The sequence below is a fragment of the Trichosurus vulpecula genome, chromosome 7, assembly GCF_011100635.1.
Source record: "Trichosurus vulpecula isolate mTriVul1 chromosome 7, mTriVul1.pri, whole genome shotgun sequence".
NCBI lineage: Eukaryota > Metazoa > Chordata > Mammalia > Diprotodontia > Phalangeridae > Trichosurus > Trichosurus vulpecula.
The window spans coordinates 196934348-196954837 of record NC_050579.1 but is presented as its reverse complement, the minus strand read 5'-3'; the positions used below and the strand labels follow the sequence as shown (position 1 = coordinate 196954837).

Below are 20490 nucleotides of genomic sequence, written 5' to 3'. Positions count from 1 at the left end.
AACAGTGTTCATACATGTAATTGAGAAAAATAAATTTTTTAGAAAAGAACAACAAAATTCATCTGGAAGGAAAATAATGGGGAAAAAGTGATTAAGGAGGGTCCTACCAGTACCAGATGTAAAAATTATACTATTCACCAAGACAATTTGATGCTAGCTAAGAAGAAAGTTTCATCAGTAGAGAAGATTAGGTACCCTGTACACAGAAGCAAATGAACACCATTGTCTAGTGTCTGATAGAACCAAAGATTCCAGCCATTGAGCTAAAAACTCAATGTTTGACAAAAGCTAGAAAATAGTCTGGCAAAAATTATGCATAAACCAACTTCCCAGCTAAAAACTCAATATTTGACAAAAAGTGTTGGAAAAACTAGAATGTAGTCTGGCAAAACCTATTTATACACCAACATACCAATATAACCTACAAATGGGTACAAGACTAAGATACAGAAAGGTCATATCATAAACAAATTAGAGGAGAAAGGAGGGAATAACCTGCTAAATCTGTGGATAGTGTAAGAGTTCATGACCAAACAAGAGATAGGTAGGGAAACACAAAATGGGAAATTTTGATAACATAAATATAAAATTAGAAGAAAATCAGATAATTGGACAAATCTTGGCAAGTTTCTAATAAAGTTCTCATTTCTAACACACAAACATAACGGATTAAAATTTAAATAACAAGAGCCATTCCTTAATTGATAAATGGTAGAAGGATACAAACAGGCATATTTCAGAAGGTGGAATCTAAGCTATCAGTAGCTATATTGACACAATGCTCTAAATCACTAATAATTATAGAAATGAAAATTAAGCAACTCTGTAGTTCTACCTCACACCCATTATATTGGCACAGTTAATGAAAAAGGAAACTGACAATGAAGACTGACACATTACTGCACTATTGGAGGAATTATGAACTGACCCAGAAATCCTGGAAATCAATATGAAACTATGCCCCAAAGTTAATAAATTCTGCATATCCTTCAACCTAGATAACCAATAAGAAGTTGTCAGATATATATAAGTGAACCAAGAGAAGTCAATGTCATGAAAACCCAAAGAGTAGTAAGCATGCAAAAGAAGGTCAAAAGTATCAAATGCTGTTGTTGGGGTTTTTTTCTTTTGTTTTCTTAAAGGGCCAATGATATCACTGGTGATATCTTGACTTGCCTGTGAGTTGGATTTAATTGAAGCAGAGTTGCACAAAGTCACCAACCTTACTCTTTCTTCCTGAGTCATCAAAGTCCAGTGACAGGACAAAAGTCAAGAAAACTGATGATAGCCTGGGATGCAGTGGACAATCTTGGCATCTTCAATGCCTGCCCAAACTCTCACCACTCCATGGTGCCTGCTTCAACCACCTTTATGGCCAATGGAACAAATCATTCTCATATGCCTATTCTACCTGAGAAAGTCTTCGCATGTTTGGGGCAGACCTCCCCCTAACTCACTGGTATGTTGAATGCCTGCTGGTTACCCTGAACCTGATTTAGCCTGTCTACCAATAGAGTTTTACAGGGATGAGGCCACTGCGCATGCTACAGCTCCTTGAAGCTATGAGTTAGATGAATCAGGTAGACACCAAAGGTGGATGAAAAGCCCTGAAAAGGGCTTAGCAAGCACTCACACCAGATATGCTGGTGTTCCTAAACACCCTATACAACGCCACCAAATACTACAAAGGTCAAAAAGGATGAGTATTGACAAAAGGTCATTGGACTTAAAGGAAGAAAAGAAGGCAATGGGATATAATGGAGGATTTAGAATATAAGCTTGACATCAACAAACTTCAAGCTATATTCCAAAGTTATAATTCTTTTGGAGGAATAGGTACACATTCTATGATAAATTTAGGATCTTAAAAGAACTTAAAAGGCTAGAATTACAGGCCATATTCGATAAGATGGAATTTAACAGATAAATGCAAATTCCTATACTTAAGTAAAAATGTCAACCGTAAAATTACAGGATGGAGGTAGTATAGCATGAAAACAGTTTATGTAGAAAAGATCTGGGGGTTTGATATGACCACTATCTCCAACTCATTCAGCAACATGATATGTCAGCCAAAAGAAAAGCTGCTGTGATACTTGGCTACATAAACAAAGACACAATAGCCAAAATATCTGGAATATCATCTTCAATTTTGGATACCAAGTTTGATTATTTTATTTTATGAGTCTGGGTCTCCTCATCTGGCTCAGGCTGAAAGTGCAATAGCCACAGGCAGAGCCAAGATGGCATGGGAAGGCAGTGTCTTACTGGAGATCTTTCACAAATTCCGTCAGATACCTCTAAAAAATGAATCTGAGCAGATCTGAGTTAGAAGCCACTAATAGACTGCGTGTGGCAAATTTCCAAGCCAGGAGAGTCCACGGGGTCGACAGGTTGGATCTGTAGGATGGGGGAGTACCTGGCACGTGGAACTGCACCAGACCACAGCAGAAGCAGAAGCAGCTGCAGAGCTCAGCCAGCGATCAGGAAAAACACAGGGCGCCTGAGACTGGTGGAGATCCCCAGGTCTATCAGCCTAGGACGGGAGTCTGTCGCAGCTATGGGAGACAGCAGTGCAGCACCTGCAGCCATGTGAAAGCAACTACTCTTAAGGCTTGCAGGCCAGTCTAAAGCAAGGTCGTCCAAACTTAGGTTTTTATTGAAACAATAGACAATATATTTTGATTTGCCATTTTAGTGAAAGCTCTGCAGTACCTCGGCTTTGATTACTAAAGCATTTATGCAAATTTCTATGCTTGTAGGTAGGCCACATAAATTGCCCTGTGGGGCCACATACAGCCCTCAGCCTCTTTGGACAGTCATGGTATAAAGATTTAAAACTCACCTTCTTGAAATTTTGGGAGCTATGATGACCAAGTGAGAGAGCTCTCATCCCTACCTTCCTTGCTCAGATAACATTCCCGCAGGAGAAACAATGACATAGAAGAGTGAGAAATGGGGCTTCAGTAGCCCAACAGTGGGAGTTCTTGTTCCCCAAGGGGGTGGAGCTAGCAAGGGTTAACACCAGGAAACCAGAGGTGCCTTCACACAGGCAGGGGAAATGGCAGACACCAGCTCAGAAAACATCTGAGACTACCCATTCTATAGCACAGCCCCAGGGGAAGAGGAGACTTCCAGAAGCCAGACCACTCCTCTCCCACTAATGCCTAAACCAGGAAGAGTAAAAACAGAGAAAAAAATTATAGACCAATTTCTCTAATGAATATTGATGTAAAAATTTTAAATAAAATACTAGCAAAAAGACTGAAGCAACTTATGATGAGAATAATACACTATGACCAGGTAGGATTTATTACAGGAATGCAAACCTGGTTCAACATTAGGAAAACTAATAGCATAATTCATCATATCATCAACAAAACTAGCAGAAACCATAATTATCTGAATAGATGCAGAAAAAGCTTTTGACATAATACTACACCCATTCCTATTAAAAACACTAGAAAGCATAGGAATAAATGGAGTGTTCCTTAAAATTATAAATAGCATCTACCTAAAACCATCAGCAAGCATTATATGTAATGTTGATAAGCTAGATCCATTCCCAATAAGATAAAGGGTGAAACAAGGATTTCCATTATCACCCTTATTATTCAATTTGGTACTAGAAATGTTAGCTTTAGCAATAAGAGAAGAAAAAGAAAGTGAAGGAATTAGAATAGGCAAAGAAGAAACTAAATTATCACTCTTTGAAGATGATATGATGGTTTACTTAGAGAATCCTAGAGAATCAAGAAAAAAACTGCTTGAGATAAAAAAAAAACTTTAGCAAAGTTGCAGGATATAAAATAAACCCACATAAATCCTCAGAATTCCTATACATTACTAACAAAGCCCAACAGTCAGAGATAGAAAGAGAAATTTCAGGTAAAGTTACAGTAGACACTATAAAATACTTGGGAGTCTACCTGACAAGACAACCCCAGGGCCTATATGAACACAATTATGAAACACTTTTCACACAAATAAAGTCAGATCTAAATAAATGGAAAAATGTCACTTGCTCGTGATTAGGCCAAGCTAATATAGTAAAAAATGAGAATTCTACCTAAATTAGTTTATTTATTCAGTGCCATACCAATCAAACTACCAAAAATTTATTTTACAGAGCTGGATAAAATAATAACAAAATTCATCTGGAAGAATAAAAGGTCCAGAATATCAAGGCAATTAATGAAAAGAAATGCTAGGGAAGGTGGCCTAGTCATACCAGATATTAAACTGTATTATGAAGCAGCAGTCATCAAAACTACTTGATACTGACTAAGAAACAGAGTGGTTGATCAGTGGAATAGGATAGGTACACAAGACACAATAGTCAATGACTATAGAAATCTACTCTTTGATAAACCCAAAGAATCCAGCTTCTGGGTTAAGAATTCACTATATTACAAAAACTGTTGGGAATATTGGAAAATAGCATGACAGAAACTGGGCATAGGCCAATATCTTACACCATATACCAAAATTAAGTCAAAATGGTTCATGACTTAGGAATAAAGGCTGACACTATAAGCAATTTGGGAGAGCAAGGAATAGTTTACCTGTCATATTTATGGGAAAAGGGAAGAATTCATGAACTCAGCAAGGGATAGAGAGCATTACAAAATGCAAAATGGATAATTTTGACCATGTTTAATTGAAAAGTTTTTGTATAAACAAAGCCAATGTAACAAAGATTAGGAGAGAAGCAGAAAATTGTGAGAAAATCTTTATGACCAGTGTCTCTGATAAAGGCCTCATCACCAAAATATAAAGGGAACTGAGCAAAATGTGTAGGAATACAAGTCATTCCTCAATTGAGAAATGGTCAAAGTATATAAAGAGGCAGTTTTCAGAGGAGGAAATTAAAGATATCTATAGGCATATGAAAAAATGCTCTAAATCACTAGTGATTAGAGAAATGCAAATCAAAACAACTCTTAGGTACCACATCTCTTCTGTCAGATTGGCTAACATGACAAAACCAAAAATGATAAATTCTGGAGAGCATGTGGGAAAATGGGAACACTGTTACATTGTTGGTGGAGTTGTGAACTGATCCAACCATTCTGGTGAGTAATTTGTTACTATACCCAAAGGGCTATAAAAATGTGCATTCCCTTTGACCCAGCAATAGCACTTCTAGGGCTACATCCCAAAGAGATCACACAAGTGGGAAATGGACCAGTATTACAAAAATATTTGCATCAGCTCTTTTTGTGCTGGCAAAGAATTAGAAATCAAGGGGATGCCCATCAATTGGGGAATGGCTAAACAAATTGTGGTATATGAGTGTAATGGAATACTATTGTGCTATAAGAAATGAGGAGCAGATGGACTTCATTATAACCTGGAAAGACTTATATGAACTGATGCTGAGCGAGGGAAGTAGAACCAGGAAATCATTATACGCAATTATAGACACAAGGTATCTGTAAGGACTAACTGATAGACTTGATTCCTCTCATCAATGCAAGGTTCAAAGACAGTGCCAAAAGACTTATGACAGAAAAAGCTATACACACCCAGAGAAAGAATTATAGAGTCTTAATGAAGGTTGAGGCAAACTATTTGCTCTCTTTTTTTTCCTTCTTTTTTGGTTTCATTTCTTCTTTCTCATGATTCATTCCATTGGATATAATTCTTCTTTACAACTGGACTACTATGTAAATAAGTTCAATGTGAAGGTATATGTGAAGCAGAGGGAGGGAGAAAAAATTTGGAACCCCAAAACTTGTGGAAGTGAGTGTAGTAAACTAAAAATAAAAATAAATATACAATAAAAAAATAAAATAAAATATAGTTGCATCTTAAAAAGGAAGTGCCCTTAAAATAGTTCAGAAATGTTGCAGAAACCCTTCTTTCTGAACCACTCCCCCCAAACCACTCCTTGTCTAGGCTTTGTTAAAAAAAATTTAATGGAGTGAAGAAAACGGGCACCTGAAAAACCAGCCATGGATTCAGAGAGTACCCCACTACTAACTACAATATCCAAAATATCAAAGTTGGTATTTGAATAGAGACATTGTATCTTAATCAGTCAAAACACTGGAAAGGCCAGAGATTGGAAAGCTGGAATAGATGAGGTAGATAGGAAAGTATTCTCAAGACAGAGAGTAGTTAAAAATAAATAGAAAATTAAATCTGTGATGCTGCTCTCCCTTGAATGGATACACCAAAATTGGTAACTGAAGAGAGTTGGTGGGGAACAGTTGATATGGGCTTCTCCATAAGCCAAGACTAGAACGCGTCCCACACCTAAAAGTGACCAAAAAAAAGTGGGGACAAAGGTATTCTTAGTCTTCATTGTCAACCTGAAAACTAGTCATCTTGAGACTCCATATATTCTTCAATAAACTTCACTAGGATTCGTTGAGAATTATATTGATCTTTTCTTTCACTTTTCTGATGGGGCTGTTTGCTTGCCATGTAGCAATATAAATAATGATTGGCCATCAGATATCAGTAACCTCTGAGGCCCCAAATTATAACTCACTCCCTGAAAACATATGTTAACTTGAATTCATTGACGGCAACTAGAGGCTCCCTTATATTATTCTTGCCACTGTCTATTCTCATAAGGAGCTCATCTTCAAATAAGGGAAGGACAATCAATAAAAGAATTTATATGCAAGAGAGATGAAAAGACCTAATGGTCCTTAGGTTAGAGAAGTAAGACAGGTGGCAAAATATTTCTTTTACTGTTATTTCCATTTATAAAATCATAACCATTTCTAATATCACACCGTTTAACAATCTGGATAAATGGGAGCTATTACTAATGAAAAAACACATGCAGAAGGAGTTGCCAGGTCTCCCATCCACAAGGGTAATTCTCTAGATGGCAGCTGTAGGGACAGGGCTAGAAACAGAGGGGTCTAGTGTGATACTATTTCTAGGACAGTTGGGCTCAAAGACCAGAATGTCTCTATTCAAGTTTGACAAGAAATGTTGATTGATATGGAGGAGGGTGTAGTTTGACTTGCATGGCACATGAAGTCTCCTATTGTTTGCTGCATTTTCCTGCTTCAGGTATGTGGCCTATCTAATCGACTGTGAACAGGCAATGGTTTGTTGCCTATGTGTCCTTTATCCTGCACAAAAATCACACAGTCTTGATCCCTTCTCTCCACTGACACAGCTATCACCTTAGTTCAGGCTTTCATCCCCTCTAGGCTACATTACTGCAATAGTTTCCTATCAAGCTTCCCTGATTCAAGTCTCTCCTCACTCCAGCACATTCTGTACACAATTGACAAGATAATTTTACTTAAGAGCAGATCTGACCATGTCCCTATCCAACTCAATCAATTCTACTACCTTCCTTTGGCCTCAAGTATAAAATATAAACTCCTTTATTCATCTTTTAAAGCACTTTAAGAACTGACTTCACACCAATCTTTCCAGACTCTTTAAACATTCCTTGTTATCCCACATACTTTGATCAGCTGAATTGACCTTCACTCTGTTCCCCAGATAATACTTCATCAACTTTCTCCATGCCTTTGCACTGAACATTCTACATGTCTTGAAATAAATTCTTCCATACCTCTGTCTCACACAGTCCCATCTATTTCTTTATGGTACAGAATAAGCAGCATCTTCTGAATGAAGCCCTTTCTGATCTCCTTCATCTGCTGCTGCACTCCATCATAATACATCATATTTTTTACCACCATTTGTATTAATATTTATTCTTTTTACATTTATATTGCAAAGATTTATACAAGTATTTTAGAACATAAGCTTTCTGAGAGCAAGTATTGCCTCATTCTTTGTACGTGTATCCTTACAGCTAAGTGCTTCTCCTGGCACATAGTAGGCATACAAAAATGCTTCCTGAGTAAATGAGTGATTCTCATCATTTCTCTTGCCTTCCAATCTACCTGAACGGTCTTCTCTGTGGGCTTTAGAGAACCCTGTTGTTTTCACATCCTTTCTGAGGAACAGGAACCTGAAGTTTCTGAAACACCAAGTTTCCTCTCCTATCCAATTTGGCGTTATTTCCTTTGTTGTTCTTCAATTTCACCTTTCTCAGAAAAGCCAGCAAAGGTGAAAAGGAAGGATTCTCATCATCGCCTTTATTATTTAAGATCTAGATACTCAAAAAGAACAAGAAAAATAAATTATTGATTAGAGGAGAGGAAAACACTCATATATGGATAATGATTATTCATTGAGAAATGCCTAGAAAAGTTTTTAAAAACTAATAAATTAAGATAATATATACCTTCATCAAAGTAGGATGATATAAAATATGACCCTAGAAATCATCATTATATTCATTTGAAACTAACAGCTAAATACCATTCAATCTGCCTTAAGGGAAATGAGATCAATCTTAAAGATTCCTTCAAGAATTATATCCCTTAGGATTAATTTTCCCATTGAATTGTCTTCCAAAACCACAGTTCATGCTCAAACATTTTCAAAAGTGCTTGAAAACAGCCATGGCTCCCATGCATTCACTTTAGGTAACCATGTATATCTGATATAAGGTAGGCTTCTCTCACCAAACTGAAAATAGGACGAGCAAAAGAATTCATCAAGGTATGCAAGAGTCAATAGCTTGAAAAAGGAAGGATAAAAATTGACTGCTGAAAATAAGTCCCTAAAAAGTACAATTGGCCAAATAGGGAAAAGTACACTGAAGAAAACTCCTTAAAAAGTAAAACGGGCCAAATGGAAAAGGAGGCACAAAAACTCACTGAAGAGAAGAACTCATTAAAAAGTAAAATAGGCCAAATGGAAAAGAAGGTACAAAATGTAATTGAAGAAAACAATTCATTAAAAATTAGAATTGAGCAAGTAGAAGCTAATGATTCTATGAAATATCAAGAATGAGTCAAACAAAAATAAAAGAATGAAAACATAGAAAAATATAAAATACTGCATTGGTAAACAATTGACCTGAAAATAGATCCAGGATAGATAACTTTAAAACTATTGGTCTACCTGAAAACCATGATGAAAAGAAGAGCCTGGACAGCATCTTCCAAAAAATCATTAAGGAAAATTGCCATGAAGTCCTAGAACCAGAGAGTAAATTGTCATTGAAAGAATCCACTGATCATCTCCTGAAAGAGATCCAAAATTGTAAATGGCAAAGAATATTGTAGCCAAATCACAGAATTACCAGGACAAAGAGAAAAGACCACAAGCAGCCAGAAAAAAAATGATTTAAATATAATGGAATCACAGCCAGGATTATGCAGGGCCTTGCAGCTTCTATATTTAAAGATCAGAGGGCATGGAATATGATATTCCACAAGGCAAAGGAGCTTGGATTACAACCAAGGAGTAACTACCCAACAAAATTGATCATAATCTTTCAGGGGAGGAAATGGACATTCAGTGAAATAGGGGACTTCGAAACCTTCCAGATAAAAAGATCAGAGCTCAACAGAAAATTTGATCTTCAAATACAAGACTTAAGAAAGGCATAAAAAAGTAAACTGGAAAGAAAAAAACAACAACATGTTATTAATACTGGCAAACTATTTACTTCTCTACAAGGAAAGATGACACTTGTAATTCTCAGGAGCTATATCATTATTATGCCATTTAAAAGGGGTATGCAGAGGCAGAGGGCATAGGAACAAGTTGACTCGTATATAATGATACAAAAAAGTTAAGTGGTGAAAAGGGATTATACTGGGAGAAGAGGAAAGGAGGAGGAAAATAGCAGTAAATTACATCACAAGAAAAGTCACAAAAACCTATGATAGTAGAGGGAAAGAAGGGAGGGAGATGAGCATTGTTTGAACCTTATTCTCATCAGATTTGGCTCAAAGAGGGAATAACATAATCAGTTAGGTATAGAATTCTAACCTCCCCTATAGGAAGGAGGAGGGGAAAGGGGAAAGAAAAGGCAGGGGGGTGGATAGAAGGGAGGGAAGAAGTAGTAAGGAAAAGGGGGAAGAAAAGGGAGGGGGCTGACAGAAGGAAGGGCACACTGAGGGAAGTGGTGGTCAAAAGCAAAACTCTAGTGAGGAGTGTAAGGGAGAAAGGAGAGAGAAAAACGTACACGGGGGGGAGAAATAGGATGGAGGAAAAGATACAGATAGTAATCATAACTGTGAATGTGAATGGAATGAACTCTCCCATAAAACAGAAGCAGATAGCAAACTGGATTAAAAACCAGAATCCCACAATATGTTGTTTACAAGAAATACATTTGAAGCAGAGGTAAAGGGAAAAGGCTGTAGCAAGATATATTTTGCTTCAGATAAAGTAAAAAAAGCAGGGGTAGCAATCCTGATCTCAGACAAAACAAGACGAAAAATAGATTTAATTAAGAGTTAAAGAAGAAAACTACTTCCTACTTTAAGGTACCATAGACAATGAAGTAATATCATCACTAAACATGTACGTACCAAATGGTATAGTATCTGGATTCTTAGAGGAAAAATTAAGAGAGTTGCAGGAAGAAATAGAAAAGAGAAGTATACTAGTGGGGACCTCAACCTCCCCCTCTCAGAACTAGATAAACCTAACCGCAAAATAAACAAGAAAGAAGTTAAAGAGATGAATAGAATTTTAGAAAACTTAGATATGATAGAACTCTGGAGAAAATTGAATGGGGGTAGAAAGGAATATACCTTTTTCTGAGTGGTACATGGCACCTACATAACAATTGACCATGTATTAGGGCATAAAAACCATAATAAAAAAGAACTCATAGTAGGTCATAGATAATAGATACAATTCTCTCACCTAATAAGTGGTATTTTTCCCTTGGCCTAATAGAAGCCTCTAAATTCATAGTAGGGAAGGTGGATACAAGATGGTAGAGTAGCAGGACAAAGTATACTGACATCCATGCCGAAACATAACAAAAAATGTTCTAGATACTTCACTCTCAGAATCACAAACCATTTAGAAGCCACAACTATAGTGGAATGTACCACTTTGATATTTCAGAAGGGAGACAAGAGGATAAAAGGGGGGAGAAATGGACTTTTATTGAAATACAAGATTTCCAAGCATTCCTGATTAAAAGACCAGAGCTGAGTAGAAAACACTCTGAATTTCAAACACAGAAGTTAATAACAATGTAAAAAATGTAAACATAAATAAAAAATTATAAAGGCATAAACAAGGATGAATTGCCTATATTCTAATATGGGGAGATGATAAATGTTTCCCCTCTGATCTCTATTACCTGAACCTGTGGTCATAAAGGGACTCTAATGAAACAGAGGGTCTGAGAGTAGCACCCTAATGTCTGATCATCTTAAAAGAAAAATAGAAAAAGTGGGGAAAAGAAGGAAAAGCAGAAGAGAGAAACAAAGCTTAAGTAAAATTACAATGAAGCAGCATAGACATGTATACAAGAAGATGGGTTAGGGGGAGCAGCTGGCATTTCACCCTGAAGGGGAGCAGGGAAAACAGAAGGGAGAGGCAGAGACAGAGAGAAACAGACAGATTAAGAGAGCAAATAAGGATTAGTCCAGAGCAAAACAAGCTCTACCAAAGGATATACAAAAACATTTATAGTACTTTTTGAGGTGACATAGAATGGGAATCTGAGGCAGTGCTCATCAATTAGGGAATAACTGAACAAAGTATAGAATATGAAAGTGATAATATCCTGGAAATGAAGTGAAAAAGACTTTCCTGCTGTTCCTGCTGCCACCTGTGCCCCTTTGGCCTTGAACTCCTCAGAGTCTCCAGCACATTGAATGGCTATAGAGGACTACACAAAATAAAGAAAATTACTGAAATGACCTATAGTGCTATATATAAGGGTCAACAAAGAAACTATGGATCAGATGGTAGCCATGAAGAAAATCAGATTACAAAGTGAGAAGGATATTCCAAGTACTACAATTCAAAAAATTTTGCTCTTAAAAGAACTTCATCATCGTGGCATTGCCAGCTTTCAAGATGTACTCATGCAAGATGCAGCTAGATTGTGCCTTACTTTTAAAATCATTTCCATGTACCTCAAGATACTGGGATTCTATCCCTCCTAGCCATCATATGGATTCTTCACTCATTAAAAGTTGGGTGTATATGTGTCAAAACTTACAATGCACTATCTTTTGTTACTCATAAAAAGTTCTCCAGAGAAACTTGAAACTTCAAAATCTGTTAATAAATGATAAATGAGTTTTTAAGCCAACTGACTTCGGACTTCCATAGGCCTTTGAAATACCTCTAAGGGCATATACACATGAGATGGTGTAGCCATAATGGCTTTTGTTTTCTTTGAATGGCTCAGCTTGCCTCATTGAGCCTCTGGACACTGTGGCTTGCTCTTCCGGGGCAGGAGGCCCGGGGAGCATGCCGGGAAGCAGACAGCTTCCTGTGTGAGGAGTCATGGGGCTGGCTGAGGGGAGGTGTTAGCTCCAGAACCTGGTCTACCCTAGGGGGAGGAGCCAACTCAGGAACCAATCGGCCCTGGTCATTCGGGCGGAGCTTGATGATGTCAGAGACCCTATAAGAGGGGAGAGGACAGCTTGAAGATCTCTCTTTTCCTTTTCCGGTTGGAGCCAGCGACAGTTATATCGTCAGTTACAGCGACCGTTACATCGTCAGTTTCAGTTGCAGCTTCAGTTACAGACACAGACACAGCTGAGGCAGGAGCTGCCAGTAGCAGAGCTGATCTACGGGAGGAAGCTGAACAAAGACTTCAGGCCAGTGGGTAATCTTATTACCATCGAGGGGGAAGCATGATTTTGCTTTACGCAATCATGCTTCTCTGTAGCCTCCTGGTTACTCTTGCAAGGCGTACTTATTGGGCCTGGAAGATTTTGATCAACATATCAAAATGGGGCTTCTGGTTCATGGGTTGGTTACTGTGGAGCCTAAATAAATGTTTTGATTCTTCTGCCTTCTACTTTGAGAGTTTCTTATATCCGGCGGTTCCGAACCTTTCAGACATGTTTATGATCCTCTTTGAGATTATAAACTCTGCCCTCTTGATACATTTGGCGTCACGAACAGGATCGCTAGGTATAAGATCTCTATTTAGAAGCAGAACAATTTCAGAGGAAGAGATGAATATCCCAGGATGGGAGGATCCATTTTATTCCTCCCTAGCAAAAGAATTGGCTAAAAAAGCTGGACCCTGTGAAAACTGGGAACCAAGGCTACGGAGAGGAGATCCTAGGGATTTGGAAAAGTGTTTACGAGAAGTTGGGATTCAGTCAGGGGCATCACTATCTAGGCAAAGCTGGATAGTGTTATCAGCCTACCGGCTAGTATACGAAAGATTGAGATTAAGTGAAAGACATGGGGGCACTCCTACCCCACAGGAAGAAGGGGAATCTCAGATAGCAGAAGACCAAACTGACTCAAATGAGAACTTTTCTATTAATGTGGCTAAGAGCAACAGGAGACCAAAAAAGCCCAGAGTGCATTTCAACCCAGCCCAGAAAGAGCCTGACTGCCTGCTTCGTCCTAGCCATGGTGGCAGAGGAAGTGAGTGGGGAGAGAATGAGACAATGTTAGGGGCTGAGGCACAAAACACTACTGGGGTTCAGGATGTGCCTCACACAGAGAATAGGAGATGGTTAAATGATCAGACAAGGGCTCGACCCATACAAAGGAGGAAGACAGAAACCCGAGGTGAAGATTCAGTTACAAGGGAAATTCAGGAAGATTTCTCACCGCAAGAGGTCACAGATATTTTGAGTAGATTCAGCCAAAGAATGGGAGAACCATTGATATCTTGGATGGTAAGACTCAGTGATCAAGGGGCCGGTGGAATATCAGTAGATGGGACAGACTGCATGAGATTCATAGGTATCAGCCATGATCCTCTAGTTCAACAAGCTTTTAGGGAACATCATCAGCAAGGAGATGGTGATAGCAAGACTACTCTGTTGGCATTAGCCGCTGTGGGATGCAATAAGAGATATGCTACTGATTCTATGTGGCCCACTGAGCACAGACCCTGGTATTCACTTAGAGATTGTATCATGAGACTAAAGGAGGAGGTAATGAAGACTGCCATTATGACAGGAACTGCAGACAAATATTACAATGATTCAATGGAACTGCCTCATAGGAATTTAATAATTAGGACAGCTCCCCCTGCTTATAAACAACTAATTTTGAATTTATTACTTGGAGAAGTAGGGAGCCGTCTTACAACAGTGATAAATAAGATTTTACAGTTATATGACTTAGGTGACTGGGGAAGGGATAGATCTCCTCGAGAGAGAAGAGTGAATAACCAGCAAACTTGGCGCCAAAGGAGAGTAACAAGGAAAGAAATGTTTACTGCTTTATTGAGAGCAGGGGTAGGTTTTGAAATGATAGATGGAATTCCAACCAATGAATTATATAGAATGTACAGAGATAAAGGCCTTGATAACAGGAGAGATAGGGAAATCAGAACTGCTCCTGCAAATGCTACAGATGTTGAACCTTCATACCCAAGTGAATCACATGAAAGGGAATACTAGGGAACAGGCCAGGCCCCAGCCCAAGTTAAGGAAATACACAGGCTGGATTGCAGACCTCACATTAACTTGACCATATATTGGAAAAATGGGTCAAGTACGGTAACTGAGGCATTAATAGATACTGGGGCCGAGGCCACCCTTATTTATGGAAATCCAGACAAGTTCAGCCATGGAACTCCTATTACCATCACAGGACTAGGAGGGACTGAAATATCAGCCAGGCAAGTTAAATTAATGATGAAAATTGGACAGTTGCCCAAGAAAGAATATAGTGTGGTTATTGTGCCTATTCCCGAATACATCATTGGAATAGACATATTGAAGGGTATGACCTTAAATTTACCCGAAGGGAAATACCAATTTGCTGTGAGGAAAATAGGCATTAATGCAGTCTTAGTGGGGAAAATCAAGATGGATCCAATCACTTTGCCCGAACCTTCTGAAGTAATTACTTTGAGGCAATATCGTGTGCCAGGTGGGCAAGATGAAATTGCCAACACTATAAGAGAATGTGTTGAGGCAGGAGTGTTAGTCCCTACAACTACTCAATGGAACAACCCTGTCTGGCCAGTCCGAAAGTCAGATGGAACATGGAGGATGACAGTAGATTATAGACAGCTGAACAAAGTGACTCCTCCCTTGTATGCTGCTGTCCCAGACACGGTTACTTTAATAGAGAGAATACAAAAACATGAAGGGACTTGGTATGCAGTTATTGATTTGGCCAATGCCTTCTTTACAATCCCAATAGACCCCAAGCAATGGAATCAGTTTGCTTTTACTTGGCAAGGCCGACAGTATACATTTACACGCCTGCCGCAAGGATATATTCATAGCCCAACTATTTGCCACAGGATTGTAGCTGAACATTTGGATGAATTAAAGTTACCTGGTGTACAGCTTACACATTACATAGATGACATCATGATACAGGGAAAGAATATAAAGGAGGTGGAGGAGAGTTTAGCATTATTAATTGACCATATGAAAAGCAAAGGATGGGAAATCAACCCCGCAAAGGTTCAAGGGCCAGCTCAAACTGTAAAATTCTTGGGGATACAGTGGAATAGAGGACTGCGAGAAATTCTCCCACAAGCTCGACAAAAAATCCAGGATTTTCCCACCCCTACCAATAAGAAAGAGGCCCAAAAGTTCATAGGGCTGTTTGGTTATTGGAGACACCACATCCCACATTTGGGACAGATTTTAAAACCCTTGTATAAAGTCACCAGAAAGAAATATGAATTTGACTGGGGACTTGAACAAAGTAGAGCTTTTGAGGAAGCAAAGGCTGCTATTCAATTAGCTCTAGACTTATGGCCTATGCAAAATGGGCCAGTGGAGTTACAAGTGACTGTACAAGATGACTATGCAAATTGGAGTCTGTGGCAAAAACAACAAAGCCGAAGTGTACCTTTAGGCTTTTGGTCAAGGAAACTGCCCTCATCTGGAGTGCAATATACACCTTTTGAGAAGCAGCTGTTAGCTGCATATTGGGCTTTAGTAGAAACTGAGCAACTAACTCTGGGTCATGAAGTGGTATTAAGGCCTGGAATTCCAATTATGACTTGGGTAATGAGTACCCCAGCTTCTCACAGAATTGGACATGCACAAGAGGCAAGCATAATCAAATGGAAGTGGTATATTCAGAATAGGTCCAGAGCAGGCAAAAATGGAGTTTCTGCTCTACATGAATCTGTGGCGAACATTGATACTGAGAGCAATGAAAAGCCCCTTGAATCTAAGCAACAGATGGTACCATCCTTAGTGAAATGGAATAATGGATATGACGGACTAAATGAAGAACAGAAGAAACATGCTTGGTTTACTGATGGGACAGCAAAATATTTAGGACAGAAGAGACATTGGAAAGCAGTAGCCTATAACCCCTGTACAAGGAGAACTCTGGAAAGTTCTGGGATAGGTGGAAGTAGCCAATATGCTGAACTGATGGCAGTGCATCAGGCCATCAGAGCAGAGAAAGGAGGACAGTGTCATATATTTACTGACTCGTGGGCGGTAGCTAATGGATTAGCTACGTGGATGCCTATATGGAGGAATCAGAATTGGGAGATTCATGGCAAACAAGTTTGGGGTAAAGAGTTATGGGAAAATATATGGGACATGTCTTTGGTTACAGATCTGTCAGTTTTTCATGTTGATGCTCATGCAACCCTGACCACACCAGAACGTGAGTACAATGCACATGCGGATCGACTAGCAAAGATTGCTACTGAATGTATTGTCCCTACTCCGACTCCAACTGATGACCCAGCCTTAGCAAGATGGGTCCACCAGACTGCTGGCCATTTAGGGGTCCAGGCCACCCATCGATGGGCACAGGATCGAGGTATCAGTATTTCTCATGCGTTGTTAAAACAAATAACAGAGGAGTGTTGTATATGCCAATTAGAAAAAGAACGAACTCTTCCTAGGATAGTTACTGGAGAAATAGCAAGGGGAAAAGTTCCAGCCCAAATTTGGCAGATAGATTATATTGGCCCACTACCCCAGGATAAAGGATGTAAATATGTATGTACGTGTGTTGACACCTATTCAGGTGTACTAGTGGCTTGTCCTTATAAAGACGCAACTCAGAAAAACACCTGTAAAACTCTAGATATTGTAAGTTTATATTATGGAACCCCAATGCAGATTCAAAGTGACAATGGGTCACATTTCAAGGGCAAAGAAGTGAAAAGATATTGTGTGTTGAATAATATAGAATGGATATATCATATTCCATATTACCCACAAGCATCTGGGCTAATTGAAAGAATGAATGGATTGTTGAAAGAACAGCTGAGAAAATTAAGCTCAAATAATTCATATCGACATTGGAAGGATAATTTGTCTATTGCCTTACGTAATTTGAATAATAGGCCCTTAGGGGGGAGTACACCTCTAGCCAGAATGATGACCCCAAATCTGCAGATCAGAGAACAGCAAACATGTGAGATCCAAAACATTGAATTTTGGACTGTGAGGGAAGATGTCCCACTACCAAGTCCAGGAACACCTGGTTCAGCAGGATATGATTTACATTGTATAGAGAATTTTAGGTTAAATAGGAAAGAGATAAGAAAAACCCCTACTGGAGTATGTATGAGAATCCCCAAGAATCATCTTGGATGGATATTACCTAAACCAGGATTAGCGGCTCAAGGAATACATGTATTGGCTGGAGTGATAGATTCTAATTATCAAAAAGAAATTGTTGTGACACTCCAGAATATGGGTAAAAAACCTGTACAATTTTGTAGAAATGATAGGATGGTTCAAGTCATTATTATCCCCTGTGAAAAAATACCCTTTGTGAAAACTGACCCTCCTCCCAAAATAACTACTAGAGGGGCAAAAGGGTCTTGCTCCATTGATAGAATAAAGTCAGGAGCTAAGGTATGGGTAAAACGGAAGCCAGATGATATTCCAAAGGCTGCAGAAGTTATAGCCCATGGGAAGGACAACACTGTAACAGTTGTTTATTCAGGGGAAAATAATTACCAAATCGTACCCCTGAACCATATATTTTACCGTGAATAGGTTATAATAATAGATTCACAGACTATTCTTTTTGTCCTTTGTTTTGGCTAACCCTGTTGCTAGTTTTGTTTCCTTCAGGCTTAAGCACCCTGCACTTTCCGGTGACTGCCTAAGCATGTAGCATTCTTGGAATTCCTGCCAGCTCGTTAAAGAAATGACCTCTGGAATGGGACTTTTTGGGGGCAGGGCCATCTCTACATCCAATTTCAGCATGAAGAAGCTATGGAAAATGAGACCTTCACCCCTCACCCCAAGATTTTGAGCCCCAATCGTTCAAGGGGGGTGGAAATGATGATAGTGTTCTGTTTACTTATTTTGTGTTATCCTTGCTGTGTTGTTTTATTGTTATGATATTATTGATCCTATGTAATGGATACAAGGATTTAGGGGTGGACATTTGAATTATTAATAATTATTTTGGGGATGATTGATTGAAGAGATTATTTTGCTGGGATCTAGGGGTGGATCGCATTTGAATCGTTAACCAATGTTTGGGAATGTTACTGAATGATATGTTTTGCTTTATTATGAATGATATGTTTTAGTTTCCTTTGTAATTGGATCACAATGTATGTTCTAGGATACATGGCTGATTAGATTATGTATCCTATAACAAGGGGTGGAGTGTAGCCATAATGGCTTTTGTTTTCTTTGAATGGCTCAGCTTGCCTCATTGAGCCTCTGGACACTGTGGCTTGCTCTTCCGGGGCAGGAGGCCCGGGGAGCATGCCGGGAAGCAGACAGCTTCCTGTGTGAGGAGTCATGGGGCTGGCTGAGGGGAGGTGTTAGCTCCAGAACCTGGTCTACCCTAGGGGGAGGAGCCAACTCAGGAACCAATCGGCCCTGGTCATTCGGGCGGAGCTTGATGATGTCAGAGACCCTATAAGAGGGGAGAGGACAGCTTGAAGATCTCTCTTTTCCTTTTCCGGTTGGAGCCAGCGACAGTTATATCGTCAGTTACAGCGACCGTTACATCGTCAGTTTCAGTTGCAGCTTCAGTTACAGACACAGACACAGCTGAGGCAGGAGCTGCCAGTAGCAGAGCTGATCTACGGGAGGAAGCTGAACAAAGACTTCAGGCCAGTGGGTAATCTTATTACCATCGAGGGGGAAGCATGATTTTGCTTTACGCAATCATGCTTCTCTGTAGCCTCCTGGTTACTCTTGCAAGGCGTACTTATTGGGCCTGGAAGATTTTGATCAACATATCAAAATGGGGCTTCTGGTTCATGGGTTGGTTACTGTGGAGCCTAAATAAATGTTTTGATTCTTCTGCCTTCTACTTTGAGAGTTTCTTATATCCGGCGGTTCCGAACCTTTCAGACATGTTTATGATCCTCTTTGAGATTATAAACTCTGCCCTCTTGATACAGATGGTAACATCCTGATACAGATCTCTGGAGGTATTGATAGGGGCTACTACATATTCTAATCCAGTAGACATTGGGAACATAGGCAGCTAGGTGGTACAGCAGATAAAGCACCAGACCTGAAGTCAGGAAGACTCATCTTCCTGAGTTCAAATCTGTCCTCAGATATTTACTAGCTATGTGACCGTGGGCAAGTCACTTAACTCTGTTTCCTCATCTGTAAAATGAGCATGGGAAGCAAATGACAAACAACTCCATTATCTTTGCTAAGAAAACCTCAAATGGCATCATAAGTCAGACATGATTGAAATGACTGAAAACAAAAACAATATTTATTGAATTAGTGACCAACAAGATAATTTTCCACGGTGATTCTGAAACTGATCAGTTCCTCTGAATCTTCAGGGCTTTGTGAACTTCGAATTAAGTGTGGCCAGAAGTCAAATCAATGCAGGAATATAAGAATACATTCACCCAATGGAAACCTGGAAGCCAGACATGACATATCAAAAACTTGGGTGAAAATAGCATAGCTTTGCTCTCTAAAATGGTAGTCTATGATCCTGCCAAACAAATTTCTGGCAAAATGAACCAGCCATATGTTAATTATCTGGATAATCAGTTTGAGAAACTAGTTGGCCAGCCCAGCATTTCAATGGGTTTTATATGAAGAGTGATTACTCTTCTTGTACTCTTCAACTCTGCCACCATTTGTCTTTATATTTTTGTTTCTTTTCCTTGTAGTAAAATTGAAGCTGTCCTGTTTTTCTACAGTGCTGCCTAAAAACTGTAAATATCATTATCACTGATAAGGCTTTATGTAGAGCTCATCAATTCTGCCATTTTGTTTTCTATAAATAAAACTGTAAATTCAGCATTGATGTTTGGAGCTTGAGAGAAATTGGAGCTAATTTTAAAATAATATTCTCCTAGAGGTTTTGCATGTTTGAGATATTTAGGAACATAAATCAGACTCAAATTTTATTATGTTGCAAAGCATCTTAAAACCTCTCTTTGTATATTGTATGCTTAAATTGAATTATAATTGCCTAAAACAAAGTAAAATTTAAATTTATCTCAGCATCAAAATGAACCACAAACAGGGATAGAGGATTCCAAATAATATACACAATGAATACTCTAAAATGCACTGATGA

The 20490-nt window shown here is 38.9% G+C and overlaps 1 pseudogene; it reads left to right on the top strand.

Annotated features, from left to right (window-relative positions):
- Nucleotides 1-2407: 2407 nt before the first annotated feature.
- On the top strand, nt 2408-20003 carry LOC118857761 (annotated as a pseudogene).
- The last annotated feature ends 487 nt before the right edge of the window (nt 20004-20490 follow it).